This window comes from Streptopelia decaocto (assembly GCF_964273445.1).
Source record: "Streptopelia decaocto genome assembly, chromosome: 11".
Taxonomy (NCBI): Eukaryota; Metazoa; Chordata; class Aves; order Columbiformes; family Columbidae; genus Streptopelia; species Streptopelia decaocto.
The window spans coordinates 13,152,587-13,165,384 of record NC_138666.1 but is presented as its reverse complement, the minus strand read 5'-3'; positions in this window follow the sequence as shown (position 1 = coordinate 13,165,384).

Genomic DNA, 12,798 nt, shown 5'->3' with positions numbered 1-12,798 from the left:
GCTGATTTCAGCCTCTCCCGCTGAGTCACCAGGAGCTCTGCATCCAGGCTGTGTTCACCATGTCACCGCGAAGGGAGAAAACACCTGGGATGTCAGAGAGCACAGAGGTCCTTTAATCCCTCAACTAGAAGCCAGCCCAGCACATAGCACTTCAATGGGGTCAGATCTTCCCTTCCTTCTGGGCTACCTTTCACCCTCTTCTGCAAGTCCAGCAGCCAAGGGGCTTCCTCTGAACTGGTCAGGGATGCGGTAGAGTTGGATTCAGATCTTCCTGACACTGTGCAAATTTAAACATTTTCCTCCACCAATTGCCAGGGATTTCTATGGGAATAAATTATTTTTCACACTCACGATTTATCTTCTCCATATGAAGTTCAACTTTATCAAATAACAGCTTTTAGATGGCTGCCTTGCCAAAGGCGCAGGGCCATGTGGCTGAAATAACTGCACAATTAATTAGGCTTGGGAAGAGCACAAGCTCTCCACGGTCTAAGCTGCAGAGACTGGGGTGTCCCCCAATGTAGGGGTTCAGAAATCACCTGCACATGGAGCCATCCACATCCTGAATTGCATGATTAAAGGCAAGTGAGAGAGTTTTACAGCATGGATTTTTCCACATTATTTTTCACTGCTCTTTTAATACAGGTCAATGTGGTATTTTCCACATGGCTTTCCCTGTGCTTTTAGCTCAGCCATGCAACACTAAGCCAGTTGAACCAAGATCTGGCTCCAGAGATGGCACCAGGGAGGTCAGAGCCCTGGACAGGGACTCCCTAGGACCTTGCTAGGGGTTTGGAGATGCCACTCACAGATTTGTGTCATCTCCTGACATTTAGTCACATACCCTTGATGATCATTTCCAGGTGGTACCGTGGCACCAGCACTTCCCGAGGACCCAAGGAGCCCTCTGCCCAGAGATATGAGTGATGATGTTGAAGCTGGGCTGCAACTGTCTGAGGGATGTTCTGTCTCTTGTGCCAAAGACAGGGGAACATGTTGGGATGTGTCAAGCACAGGGCATGTTCCCTGGTGCCCAGGGCCTGCTCTGAGAGGAGTATCCACCAAATGCTGCCACAGGCAAACCCCATCTGAGCTTTACTTTGGTCTCCTGGGGCTGGGGCTAGATTCCCACCTTCTTTGTGTTGCCATGTTTATCGGAGTAGTTGGGTGGTGATGGATACAGGCTCAGGGTGCCCATCAGGCCAACATCTTGAACCTCGGTCCACCAGAGCATGTGGTTCTGAGGGGACAAACCAAGCTCTAAATACACCCTTCAGTGAGCCATTCCACCATGGGCTGGGGTCTGCACCTGTGCTGGCTGCCATCAGCCTCCCCAGCAGCACAGGGACTCCTGGCTGGGCTACTGCAAAGCCCAAGCAGCCTGGGAACCACCTCATCTGTGCCACAGGGTGCTGGGCATCCTCCCCAGTGGGACAGAAGCCAGAAGTGAGAGGAAGAAGTTGGGTGCTGTGGGATGAGTCAGGTCACAAGGGGACTAGGAAAGGCTGCCAGAAGCACAGTAACACTCACCAGACCCAAACCGGTGCCCTGCCACTGTGGGCTGCAGTGTGCCATCCCAGGGCCACTCACCCCCTCGCCCCAGCCAGCCTCCATCCTCCCCCATGGTGAGCAGAGGGGGCAGAGCCAGGCAGCAGGAGATGCTATTTTAAGCCTGCTGTCTGGAAGCTGGACCTCTCCACCCCAGCCATCTGGTGTGTTTCCCAAGGATGCACCCCAGCCAGCATCATTTTGCAGCCCACTCCTTCCCCTGGTGCACCAGTTTACTCCTTCACCAGCAGCGCAAGGTAATTTTCCACAGCACTGCCAATGTCAGTAGCAGTGTAAGGAGCACAGGAGGGGCTGTCGTCACCAATGCATAAGTGGCAGCACCTTTCTGTCCCCCAGCTGGAGCCACTCTGAGTCACAACTCCATAGTGCAGGCACTGGGACAGACCTGGCTCACTCCACGTAGTGACGGGCTGCAGATCCTTCCTGAAGCCCAGGGTCATGTGCAGGGGTGGGGATGGAGTTTTACACTGTCTACCTGTACTGAGCATCACTGCAAGCCAGAAACACCATGTAAAGGTTTCGTGTATCTCCATGTCAGAGCTCTTCTTGCGGGATTTGTTGGTGGGGAAACCGAGGCAGCGCCCAGGCAAGGGCTGCCAGGCTCACAAGCCGTATCCACAGGCAGCCTTATGGCACCTCCACTCTCAGTGTGGTGTGGTAGAGAGCTGGGCAGGTGGATGGGAGAAGGGAGCTGGGATGGGGATGCTGCTGGAGCTCTAGGGCAAAACTCCAGCAAAAGCTCAGCTCCCAGCAGCGTCCCCCTCCCTCTCCAAAAGACGCCTCTCTCGAACAAGACCAGATTGAGAGCAATGGGCTGCCCTTCTATCCAGGATCCCCAGCACTGGGGCTGTCTCAGCAGTCACGTCTGCACATGGAGAGGCAGAGTGGCCAGAATTCCTGAACCCAGTGATGCCACTACTGGCAGAGGGGAGGTGGCAGGACATGAGGCCCTGAGACTTTTCAGTTTCCCTGTCTCCAAAAGAAACCTGAAGAGCTCGCCACACTCTGAGGCAGGGCAGGGTTTGACGCAGGCTGACAGCTCCAGGGTGCATCCTGTTAGCACACGGGGCTAATTTGGGGGCAGGAAGCTGGGGGCAGGAAGCTTGGGGCAGATGTGCTGGCTGCCTGTGTTGGCTGGGCAGAGGATCAGCGCGGTCAATGCGCCTGTATCGAAGGGTTTCACGGGGATGAGGTACCACCCCAAGGCACATGCAGTCCAGTGATGATGCACAGAGGAGTCAGAACTAAATTTAGCCTTGGTTGTGCGTGAGCGTGATGTTTTTATTGCTGCCCTTAAATAAAGACATTGTTTGGAGCATGTGGCTGCTGGCCCTGCCTTGCTAAGCCTAGGACCTTTGAAGGGCTGTTTCAGTCAAGCTGTTCAAACGGGGGAGAAACAAGGAGAATTAGCAGTTGGTGAGACATATCCCAAAGACCTATTTCAAAAAATGTCCATGAGCTATTTCTCTGAAACTAGCAGTGCACGCAAAGAAGTGAGAGGGTGACCTCAGTGGCCATGAGGCTATGCTTGTGCTGAGGCAGGGGTGTCTGCCAGGCAGAGCTGTTTCACAGCCATGGGACTGCTTGCTGTGGAGCCATGGCTGTAGGAAGTAGATTACCAGGCTGGCTCAGGCTTGAGGCAGCAGTCCTGGAGCACTGGCTGCCCGTGATGGGCCACATCCTGCACCCCATTGCCTGCTTTCTCTAGGGCATGCGCGATCTGCCCCAGTCTTGCATCCTCACGGCCACGCAAGGCCCACAGCTTGCTGGCTGCAAAACAATCAGGGCTAGAACAACAGCAGGGCAATCAGACCTTGGACACCTCAAAAGAGACCCCTCAAACCCTGCCCAGAGCCCCCAGATTGGTCCCAGGACAGGTCAGGTCCCCCAGAACCGCTGGGCTTCACGCAGAACAAGGGGAGGCTGCGACGTGGCTCTGCCCACGCACGAGTTCACAGCTTGCGCTGCAGGCAGCAACTGGCAGGAGCCAGCCGTGCCGCTCTACAGCGTAACACCATGCATCTTCTGGGAAGATGCAATCCTGCAGGGAACTCAGCATTCTCTTCCTGCAACACAGCCAGCAAGCCCGGGATGGAAGCATTGCCTCCATGCCCTGGCAGAGGGCAGAGATGTGCCGTGCCCTGTCTGCTCCCCCACCGCGGCACAAAGCATGTGCTGGGGCTGGCGAGCTGCCACCCCCACCCCCCCGGCTGCCTCCTGCACTCACAACACGGGGCTACCAGTAATTTTCCATCCTGGCTGCAGGCTCTGTCCTAACGAGATGTTCTGCTCCATCCCTCTAATAGGGCTGGGCACTGTTCAAGCTTCTCTGTTCATTCAGACCCTGAGTCCCCCCCTTCCACTGTCGTTGCTCAAGCCGCCCACCAGTTCTGCAGGATGGTTGCTCCTCCAAGCCCTGCTCCTCCCTGTGCTCACAGCCCCTCCGCTTCAGTGAAAAGGAAGGATTTTGTCCAAAGGCCAGAGGAAAAAAAAGGCTCAGTAACCCGCCAAGAAAAATTCCCACGGCTCAGCTGCACTCTTGGGCCAGGAACAAGACAGCTCAGGGGACTCTGCCATTCCCAAAGCTGCCTCTGCATGGGCACCTCTGCCTGGAATTGAAGGTCTGGGCTCTGTGCTACGAGGAGGAGCTGAGCATCCAAAAGTCTCCATCTCAAAGTCTCAGAACAACTCCCGGAGCACCAGAACCTGGATCAAAATACACAGAAAGTGTACAACCTCCACTCCCACTGCAGCATGTCCTGCCCAACACCCCTCAGAGTTGCACCAGGGATAAACAAAGAAAGGCACTCAAAGCAAAGGTACAAAATGAAGGATGCTTAATGTAGTGACAAGGTGTCTTAGAACCAACAAACATGCTTTGGATAAGAGCTGCCTCAAAACACACAGAAGCAGTGGGAGAGACAGACAGCTGCAGGAACAGGCCTGGCACATGAAGAGTTCTCCCACCACCAGCAGACACCTCTTCTGGAGGTGCTATTTCCCAGGACCTCATCTGCAGAGCCCACCTGCAGCCCTGCTGTGACCTACTGGGTTGCCAAAGCCTTTCTGTCCATAGGCCAACATCTTGCCCATCTCTCCTGAGCAGCCCCATCCATCCATCTATCTATCTATCCTTCCAGCCATTCATCCCTTCATCCACCCTTCCCTGCCTCCTCCCAGTCACACGAGCAGGCAGTGGCAGCACCCAGCCCCGCTGTGCCACTTCTGCGACAGCCCCTTTTCAGAGCCAAGCCAGGCTTTAAATAAATACCTGTCAGCAGAGCAGAGCCGAGCTGTTCAGGGAGTGACGGCATGTGTGCAGATGCTTTTAGCAAGTTGATAGGCGTGAGACAGAGCAGAGACAGCAGGGTCTCTCTCCTTGGAGGCCAGAGACTGGCACGTTCTCAAAGGCATCATTAATCAGCATTTTCAATTAAGCAGCACCCATTGCAATGTAGCAAAGTTGCCCCCTCTTACCTTCCCCTGGAGAGCTGGATAATGCCATTTCTGAGGGCTGGCTGCTCTGGTCAGGAGCTGCCACGGTAGTTTAAGAGAAGGGTGATGGATTGGGAAGACTGAATTGTTCTCAGTTTCCACAGTTCCTCCATTGCTACCAACTTCATTTGGGGACATGGGGGCCAGGCATGCATGGGCTGCACCTCTCTGCTGGCTGGTTATGTGCAGCTCGGCCAGGAGGTGGGGAGGGGTCCCACTGCTGCTTGGGTACCAGGGAGCCTCACAGGCACATACCAAGATTGTCTCATGGTGACACCAGGACATGCCAGCAGTTGAGGGCACTTGGGTCTCGAAACACAGACCACTCCCCTGGGGCTGGCAGGGCAGATTTCTTAAAGCAGATTATATTGGGCTTCTAACACCTGAGACAGAGCCAGGCTTGGGCCTTGGCCCAGGTCGCTGACAGGGTGGCAGAGCCAAGGAGGGACAGCAAAGCCTTGGGCAAAACAAGCCAGGGAGCTAATTCCCTGTGCTTGGGTGGGGACGCTGGCAGAAGTGGAGCCAGCTGTGCCCCAAAGGCTGGGGGCTCTCTAGGGTCACAGTCAGGAAAAGAGAGGAGCTTGGAGCACAGCAACACATCTGGGGTTTTCCAGGCATCAGCTTCTCTGCTGAAATGCCTGGGTCAGGAGGGGGATGCAGCGGGGCAGAGCAGCACACATAGGAAGAGCTCCAGCACAGCCAGTAGTCTCCTAGGCAGGAGAAGGCACCTGGAGGGGTCCAAGCAGCCACCCGCAGCCCTTCCTCCTTGCTCAGCCCAAAAGCCTTCACAGGAGCAGTCAAACACCCAGCTCTGCCCCTGACCTTCTCCTTGGCCTGCAGCTCATCAATACCTCTAGCTCTGGGGAAGTCCATCGATCCTAATGATTTCATCCTGCTTCTCACTAATGCACTCTTGTTGTGCTGCATTTGAGCCATGGACCTGGCAGATGCTGGTAGAGAGGCAGAGGGCTGGCCAAAAGCACTACTCCAGTTGTTTCAGGACAGCTGGTTAACTCCCAACATCAGCCCTTTGCAACACAACCCTCTCCACCGCAGAGGCAGGTCCTCAGCCCTTCCTCCCATAGCTCAGTGCTCACTGCAGGGCCATAAACCTTCCTCTCCCAGCTCTCCAGATCCTTTGAAAGGCACATTCAGTATGTTTGAGTGTCTCAGCCAGGATTTGGAGCTTTTAACCAAACTCCACCAATGTATCCTTGTGATTTCTCATTGCCTCTTCACTCGGCAACTGCTTGCTCTGGAGAGCCTCCATCAAACTCCCTATACCTGTCTGGAGATGAGAACTTGAGGACACACTGACCCACCAATAACGGGAAGCAGGAGCCAACATTTCTAGAGTCCTTTTCTCAAGGCACACAATTTTTAGTGTGGAGGAAAGTACAGGCACTTGGGTAATGGTGGGGAGCTGAACATGCTCCCCAGCTCTGCGCACAGCTGCCTGCAGGTCCAGCCCCTCTGGCTGTCCAGCCTGCTGCCCCTCCTAGGCCCAAGCTGGAGGCACCAAATGTTAGCATGTTCCCGTTAGGAGCAGCCTGGACCTCACCTGGCACCAGGAGCACTGCTGGGGTGCATGTGTGGGAACACCAGCCCAGCCGTGGAGCACACACCTCCCTGCCCGCCCACCCTCTCCTCTTTTTCAGCAGTGTCTCCTACAGAAGAAGCACAAGACAAAACTAAAACAAAGTCACCAAAATGGCTTGGGGAGGGCTGGACACCAGGTGCTGTCCTGGCCTGTGCATCCTTCCAGTTCAAGGGCTTTAAATCCAAGCCTTGTGTCAAACAGCTCTGGAAGGAGTGGTTTCCACCAGTGGATGCCAAATACCTGTTCAAACCCACTTCTTTTCCATCCTCCACACCCTCCTGTGGCAGCGTACAGCACATCCCTAGGCTAAAATCCTTCATGTTGTTGCTGGTGGCTGCGTGACTACTCAACAGCTTACAGCTGGTCCTGGCAGAGCTTCTGGAGCCCCATCCCACATCGTGGCATGGACCAAACAAGGGGCTCTGGCCCAGCCTGGCACTGACCTTCACTGTGAACCCAGTCACACGCACCCCATCAATAAATAAATGCAAGATAACAAAATAAGCTGTCACAGCTAATTAACATGCTGGGCTTGATCAGCTTGTGGGCTTTCAGAATGGAGGTGAGGGGCCAGCTCCAGGCCAGAGAGGTTGGGGACAGGCAGGGTGAGGGGTTTAGTGGGTTGCAGCCACCTCTGTCTGCTGGTTTCCTTGGTCAAGAGGCAGGAGGCCGATGTGGCATCATCTCACTGGTGTGTGGACGCCCCAACCCCAGCCAGCAGAGAGGGACGGGCAGCTGTGGGGTAACCAGTACAGAGACACCCCATGCAGGGCTTTAGCCCCAAGGCAGACCCATTCATCAGGAGAGCAGCCAGCTACAACTGCCAAATCCAAACGGGTTCCACTTAAAGCCAGGAGGGATCTCAATGTCTGGTGTTGAGTGCCTCTCAATTAATTAGCATCCTGCTGATTCTACGATTGAGGCGATTGCTAAGGAGATTAAATCGGTCTCTGCCACGAAGCAGATGCTGTTCCCAAGGCCTGATTCACTGTGATTTTCCTTTCCCTGTGCCATCCTGTCCTGCTGACTCAGCTGAAGCCCCAAGGTGCTGGGTGCAGCCTGGCTAGCTGGGACTCAGGGGGTCCAGGGTGAGCGGGATCACTTTGCAGAGAAGCTCAGGAGTTCAATCCACTGCATGCCCAGGGCTGCACACGGAGGGTCTCACTTGGAGGATGCTGCTGTAAACCCAGAACAGTGCTCATCAGGGCAACAGCATGGCCATGATGAGGCCTGGCCATCCAGGGAGGCAAAGATCTGTTCACCCCATTCTGCCTGCATCAGCATGGGACAGACACAGCCAGGCAGCTACAGCTGCATTTGTGCACCTGAGAGCCCAAACTGAAAGGAAAAATCACAGCTCAGCCTCCAGGCAGGGCTTGGTAAATCCACTAGGACTGCAAATAAACGCTGCTGATTTGGTGCAAATTTGGAATAACTCTGCTGGCTTCACTGGAGCCAGCAGAGATTCACAGGCGCAGTACAACAGAGTACAGCCCTGCCCGGAAAACACAACCGCACCTGGCTCAGCTGAGCTCCGCTACACCAGCACTCCTTGGGTCTCCACCGGCGCAGGTGAGGGGGAACTCTTCTCTGAAAGCCTTTGCTAAGGGTGCGACTCCAACAGTTGTTCTGTTAATGATGACCCAGGCCTGTGCATGGCTCCCCCACAAGTCCACGAGCACTCTGCTCCCTGCATACCAAGCATTTGGTAGCTTCTTGGTCTGAAGTCAGGGAAAAATTTGCCTTTTATGTCCCGCAAAAACCTCCTGTTTGTGAGGGTTTGTCAAAATCCTCCTCATGCTTCTGCTTTACCTAGGGAGAACCCAGAGCCCACAAGGGACCAGCAGGACAGCAAGAGACAAGCTCAGCCTTGCAAGCCACACCAGCTGAGAGCACAGGTTGGGCTTTTGTGATCTCCATTTGCTTTTTGCCATGTATTTTAAATTGTAGCATCACAACAGAGATAGAACAGCACCCTCATGCCCTCAGGAGGCATCTCCTTACCACTGCCCATTTCTAGGCACACAGAAATCTGGAAGGGGACAAGACTGATACTGTCTTTATGGTTGCAGTTTCTCAAGCTCACCTGCAGGCAAACTGGGATTTCTTACAGTGAAGCTATTTTTCTCTGATACTACAGAATCCTAGCACAAAGAGAAGAGGGCTTCCAAGCTTTAAAGCAGTCTTCACCTTTGGGGTCCCCTCTCCATTTCTTAGGCTAATTGAAAGTAAAATGCTTTTAATGGGTAGTTGTCAAAGAGAACCTGGGGCAAAAGCAGTTTGCAATGCATTCAAGTGGCAGAACTCAAGCACAGCTCTGATATCACATCAGGCATTAAAGACACACTTAGGAGAAAATACCAGTATGAATGGGTTTGGTCCTGGAGTGCTGCTGTGCTCCTACACCCTCCAGCTGGAACTGGGGAGAAGCAGGCCCCACGGTTTGTGTTTCCAAGGGGGATGAGCTGATGAGCAGAGGAACTTCACCTTCCTCCAGGGGATGCCAGCTCCTTCCTCCGTGACTCCTGACACAGCAGGATGCTGCAGCGGTGGCGCTGCCCAGGAACATGCACAGAGGCAGCCACATCCCTCACCTGCTCCATCACTATGACGTGCTGTTCCGCTGAGCAGCTGTGCCTGAAACTCTGCACCTAGACCTAGGCACAGCCAGACAGCACCCTGAGGAGGAGCACACCACAATCTGCAAACTTCGTCTCTGTCCCTACATGCGCCTGGCACCCCAAACCCTGCTCAGCCTGGGTGCTGCCCGTAGTTTGCTTGCAACCCAGCACCTAGAGGAAAAGCAGCTTCTGTCCTACAACACAAGAGATTTCTGCCTTGCCATAGGACTCGCTGGAAAACCTGAAGAAGGTACATTTCCCCCAAGGTTTGGGGGAGCATTGCGAAGAGCTGCAGCTATACGGCTTTACAGAGGCTAACGAAAGGCTAAAGACCACAGTGTGTCCTGCCAAGGCAGATAGAAGGGATACTAAGGCCACTGGCACTGCCTGGCAACCTGCCATGAAAAATAACTCTTCAAAAATAGAAGCATGCTAATCTCAGGAACCTGCTGGTATTGTCAATGACATTAATGAAGTGTTTCGAAAACCAGAACAAATGCCTTGGCTTTTGGGGGCTGTGCTGCCCCCTGTAATTTTCCACAACAGCCGAGGAGTGGCCCAGCAGCAGCAGCGCTGCTCTGCGCTGCGCAGCTCTCCCGCACACAGCCCCGGGAGCAGCAGTGCGGGGCAGCTCTGCGGTGGGGCAGGCTCTGCTGGGCTCCTGCACACAGAACCCTGGACATAACCCAGGGAAGGAGAGGCTCCCAGGAGCAATTTCCTCTGTGAAGCAAAACCCATTAAGTGTACTCAATGGAAATCGAGTCGTGGGGAGGTGGAAGCACATTCTTCCTCTTCCCTCATTTTCAAGCCTTGTCTCAAGCCCCCTCTGGGTTCTTTTTCACTCCCTGAGGTCCCTCTCCAGCTCCTGCCTCCTTCTCCCCTCCTTCACCTCCCCACACAGCTCCAGCTCTCTTCACCCCAGTCTTCAGTCTCAGACAAACCATGTGATGATGCGCAGCCTGCAGGCGGTCCCGCATTTTATTTACTGAGATGTTACACTGTTTACCATGACAAATGGAGGCACTTTAGAACCCCTTCAAATGAGGGAATACCACAGTGAATGCTGACCTGCTTCCTCAGAGCCTCCAGGTACTCCTCCTCTCCCTCACTGCTCTGCTTCCCATCATGTCCTCCCACCTCCCGTCTCCTGCCCAAGCAGACCCAAAGGGACCACTGCAGCTGCCACCCCTGCCTCGCTCCATGCGGCTGGTGCCTTCCCAGGCACGCTGCTCCCACGGCCAGACGCTTCCACAGCCACCACGGGTGGCAACTTCTCTGAGGCTGCTTTTCTTGCTCCTTGGCAGCTAGGAGAGATCCCTCCAACAGGTGGTGGTGAGAAGAGGGTAGATGCAACTTTGCTTAGAATCATAGAATATTTTGAGTTCGAAAGGATCTTCAAAGCTCATCCAGTCCAACCCCTGCCAGGAACAGGGACATCTTCACCAGCTCAGGTTGCTCAGAGCCCCATCCAGCCTGGCCTGGGATGTCTCCAGGGATGGGGCATCCACCACCTCTCTGGGAAACCTGGGACAGTGTTTCACCACCCTCAGGGTAAAAAATTTCTTCCTCACATCTGGCCTGAATCTCCCCTCCTTTAGTTTAAAACCATCACTGCTTGTTCTATCACAACAGGCCCTGCTAAAAAGTCTGTCCCCATCTTTCTTATCAGCTCTTTTTAAGTATGGAAAGGCCGCAACAAGGTCTCCCTGGAGCCTTCTCTTCTCCAAGGTGAACAACCCCAACTCTCTCAGCCTGTCCTCATAGGAGAGGTGTCCCAGCCCTTCTCTCTGTCTCTCATTGTCCCAACAAATTCATGAGGACATACTGTAGAAAAAGGAACAGCCACAGGCAGAGCACAGCTCTATCCAGTGCGGCCATTGCCCACAGGAAAGCAAACTTGTCCCTGGCAGAAGGGCTTTGAATTTCTAGCTGGTACACATTGAGCACTGGGCTCAGGCTGGCAGACAGAGAACAGACATGTGGATGACCTGCTGGTCTCTTCCCTCTCCGATCTCTGTGCATCACAGCCTTTAAACACACACACACACAATCCTAAGTCCTCTTCTCAGACTTTCCAGCTAAGGAGTAAGCAAGTAGCACTTTGTGAAGCAGAAGGCAGCAGAAGCCAGGGCGCTGACTCCTGCAGCCCACCCGTCCCCAGCCCACCGCAGGGCTGTAGGACCCCTTGGGGCACCGTCCGCTCCAGCACGAGCCAAGTCCTGCACCCCCACGGTCGTATCCAGCACAGCTCGCACCGACTGAAGTGGCACAGCCAAACGCCTGCCCATCTCCTCCTCTGCTACTCTTCCTTGGCAGCTTTCTCACCACTTCCCTCCTTACACAGCCATCAGTAATATTAATACTTCATTTTCATTGCCTCTGCCAACCATGACACCCACTCTTCTTGTATGCTCAAATCTAGGACAAGGTAGCACAACCTAAGCTCTGGTTTGAATCTCACCTGACTTGTGTTTTCTCCAGGCAGCTACACCGGAAGGTCACTTAGACACCCAGCTTCATCTCAGAGGCCAGACAGGGTTCGCACTACAACTTCAAACAGTTACGGTAGGACCTGCACAAAAACAATGCCTCAAACTCAGTGCCCCCTCTCCTGGCTGCTGACGAGCAGTGCACGCACAGGCCCTCCAGTGCTCACCAGTTCAAACTCCCCCAAAAATACTGGGAAAACCCAACGTGTGCAGTTCAGCCAGCAGCAAAGAGGTTACTGCAGACTCTGGCAGAAAAGGAGCAACATGGTGTCTCTAATCTCGCATAACACCAGCAGGGTATAAAGCTCCAGCTTCATTGACCCCAGTTAATTGCAGAAGTATCTTAGAGCTGAAGAGATGACATTGATTGGTGCACACGGGGTCAGAGGACACAATAAACTACATAAAAACTCAATATACTAATAACATGTATGTTCAGCTCCAGCCCAGCTGCAGTAGGTTGGCATCCTCTCCATAGAAATGAGTGCATGACATTAACAGGTTCACACCATCCTCAAGGTCCTGCTTACACCAGTGTCAGGCTTAATTTCAGAATCAAGGCCATCAGGCTGATCCCACACCCACATACCCCCAGACCTTGATGTAAGAAGCAGCTCCCAGCCAGCAATGTTGCAACAGAACATATAACTCAAGGCAAGTACTCAGATGGTCTTCACCCAGGAGACACATCCAAGGGAAGCCCAAACTGGCACAGCTTCTTTTAAAAGCAGCATCTGCCTGCCCCAGGCTTGATCACATTGCCTCATCAACACAAAACACAGAAAACCATGTTACACCACTAGAGTTCAGCTCCAAAAGCCAGTCTTGAAAAGCAAAACCACCAGACATAAATTGGAAGTGTGCATGACCTTCTCCATCACTCATGCGACGTGATGAAGCCAGGACAACCTGTTATCCTTACAACAGTTTCTGCACAAAGTCCCGCTGACAATTTGCTCAGCATTTTGCACTCAGACTGCCGTCAGCTCTATAAAAGTTCTTCTGAGCAGGTAAGATCAGGAAA